This window comes from Meleagris gallopavo, chromosome 1 (assembly GCF_000146605.3).
Source record: "Meleagris gallopavo isolate NT-WF06-2002-E0010 breed Aviagen turkey brand Nicholas breeding stock chromosome 1, Turkey_5.1, whole genome shotgun sequence".
Taxonomy (NCBI): domain Eukaryota; kingdom Metazoa; phylum Chordata; class Aves; order Galliformes; family Phasianidae; genus Meleagris; species Meleagris gallopavo.
Genome location: NC_015011.2, coordinates 31,394,079 through 31,397,169, shown reverse-complemented (window position 1 = coordinate 31,397,169; position 3,091 = coordinate 31,394,079).

The following is a 3,091-nucleotide window of genomic DNA, read 5'->3' as shown; positions in this document are numbered from 1 at the left end:
CTGAGGTGTGGCGGCCATAGCGGTGAGGCCAGTCTCTTTTCAGTGGACGTGGAGACAGGACGAGGGGAAACGGACATAAGCTGCAGCATAGGAAGTTTCGCACAAATGTGCATAAGAACTTCTTTACGGTGAGGGTGACGGAGCACTGGAACAGGCTGCCCAGGGGGGTTGTGGAGTCTCCTTCTCTGGAGATATTCAAGTCTCGCCTGGATGCCTACCTGTGCGACCTGGTGTAGGGAACCTGCTTTGGCAGGGGGGTTGGTCTCGATGATCTCTAGAGGTCCCTTCCAATCCCTACAATTCTGTGATTCTGTGATTCTGTGAATGTCCTGATATTTCTCTCTTTAAAAAAAGTCAACATAAGTATTTATTAACATTTCCCTTCCCTGAGAATTCACCTTTCACTGAAGAGGGATACCTGAAGAGTGGAAATGGTCTTTATGGGCCCCAGTTTCTGCCTGCATTACCATCCCCTGGTCCTGGTGCTGTTGCTGGTGCTGGCTGGGTCTGTAATGAAGCGTTTTGACTCACTGAACCAGAATAAGATTGAATATATGAAAATAGAGGTAATTTCTGGCTGGACTGGTGAGTTGCATCAACTTCAGAACACACCTGACAAAATCAAATGTATACCATGGACTCAATTTAGATAACCGGTTTTGCAAAAATCTCATTTTACCTACAGGATGCTGATAGGAGATTTTAGAGTGAGACACTACCTAAAGAATAAAGGTACATTAGTAAAATGACATTAGTAATTTTAGTAAAATCTTATACAGTAATGAAAAACAAAAACCTCAGTTCAGTTCTCAGAAATATCTGTAGCTGGTCTAATTACTTGGGTGAAGTACAAAATTAGCAAATGATATCTCAGTGAGCTGTGCATATCTTCTTTGTCTCTAGGAGTGCTAAAGGCCACTGATAAAGTAGAACAACCATTGTCTTTCATTCAGTAGCAAAACCTGTTTACTTTACTTGGTCTCAAGTCCTTAGGACAGCCCAAATCCAGCACTGAAGCTTTAATTGAGACATTGTTTGCTCTGCTGTGCTGTCAATAAGATGTCATTACTTCAGCTTCAAGGCAATAAAGGAAGGTAAGAGGAAATGGCTCCTCTTGGGGGTGGTGACATTTTTTTTCCCTTTATAGAGCACTGGGGAAAAAATTGGGAACAGATTGACAAGGAAAGAAATCAGATTTTATTAATTAATTAATTTATTTATTTTTTGTTGAAGGATGAGGTTTTAACAAATGCAAGCCTTTTCTTCTTTATTATTAATTTGTAGTAGGGTATGAAAACAGTGTTATAATATGCAATGTGCTTTACCATACATACCTGTTAAAGAGAATACAATAGGTTGTGAGCTGCAGAAGGTCTGTCTGTTGCTAATCCTGAAGCATGGCACTCCAGGAGAGGCAGACCAGTGTTTGCCATTCCTAGATGTAAACAAGCAGTTACTAATTAACAGCAGATATGGAAAGAATTTCTTAGTTGTTGCTCTGAAGCATTTGACAGCACTGAAATGGGGTCTCTGTGGCTGGGGAAGGAGCTGCCCTTGCCTTGCAGCCTCAGCCTCCCACCACAGCCTCCTGCAGATCCTCCCTCTGACTTTGTCCATGTCCCAGCTGCACGGCAGACATCTGTTGTTGCCACGCGTCCCAGTCTCCTTCCTTTTTTTCAGATGCCAGGTCACAGTTTGCTCTGGCAATCCCATAAGTAACAGTGCCGTATTCTTTTCAAAACCATGCTTAAGACAATAGTGAAGGGCCCGATTCTGCCAGTTCATAGCTGCCTGTATAATGTCCTATGTAGTTAAAGTTATGAACAACAAGAGGGCTTGTCTGAACTTGAATACTCATTTGGATTAAGGTGAAGCAAAAAGTCAAAGCACAATAGCTCTCCCTGAATAGGGATATTCAGAAGGCCAAGACTAGGTGCCAAGACTAGCCCTGCAGTCATACAGAGCACTCTTAAAGACACAGTGTGGCCCGTTCCAGCTAACCTGAAGAGCAGATCTGTCATGAGACAAATAACTTTAACCCCTGGCTCACCTCTTGGTGAGATCAGCCTGACAGACTCTATAAGCCATGGATCCTTGGTGCTGTAGGTGGACATTTGGGCTTGCCCATTGGGTGGGAGGAATCGGTCACCACTTCCCACTCCAGCAGGGAACGGACCAAAAGCAAGGAAGGATCCTGCAGTGTCCTGGTCAAAGAGGCTTAAGTGTAATTCTGCTCGCTCTGAGCTGCCAGACTGGTTTAGAGAATGACTGCATGAATGAGCACAATGCGGCTGTAAGAGGAGACTTCTTACTCGTGTCCAAATGGGATCACACAAGAGCGGGAAGGTAAGATGATAGCTGGCAGGTGCGTGTGACTGGGAGCACAGCTTATTTATCCACTTGTCATGTGTTGTCTGCCCAGGAGCAGAGAAATGGTCTGGGAGGCTTACGTGAACATCAAAAAAATATAAATCCTTGATATTGTGTTGTTAATGCTGTCATAGTTGGATGTGATTTACTTATTCTTGCACAACTTAAGAATTTGACTTTTTCCCTCCCCGCTCTCTCTTCGTGTGCCAGAGGTAGATTTTTGGTGCTCTAGCCTCTGCTTGCTGTAACAATGAACTTGGTGAGATTTTCTCTGTGGTCTGATGATCTGTGTTGTGTGCTTTTTAGTCCCCTTTAGCATTTGGTGTATCTTACATGTTTATAGAGAATGGTCTACCTTCATACTGCTGGATGGAAGACTTTCTTTGTTGTTACTGGAAATGAATGTCTTTCATAATGAGGCAAGTGATGAGTTATGTTCTTCAAAGCTGGCAGAACACCCATCAGTGTGTGCAAGTGTGTGTGTTTTGGAAAGAGGGCAGAAGATATGTGTTCACACATGCACTTCTATAACCCTCCGTAGTTACAGTGCTAGAGCTGCTTGGGATAAGTACAGAATTGATTAATATGTTCTAAAAACAAGAGAAGTGATCTAATTTCTTTGCATCATTGCTGACTGATAAAATGTAAATTTAATCCCAGTTATTAGCATTGCTTATACAGGATAGCTGTATCAGAGGATGTAATAAAGGTGCTAAAAAAA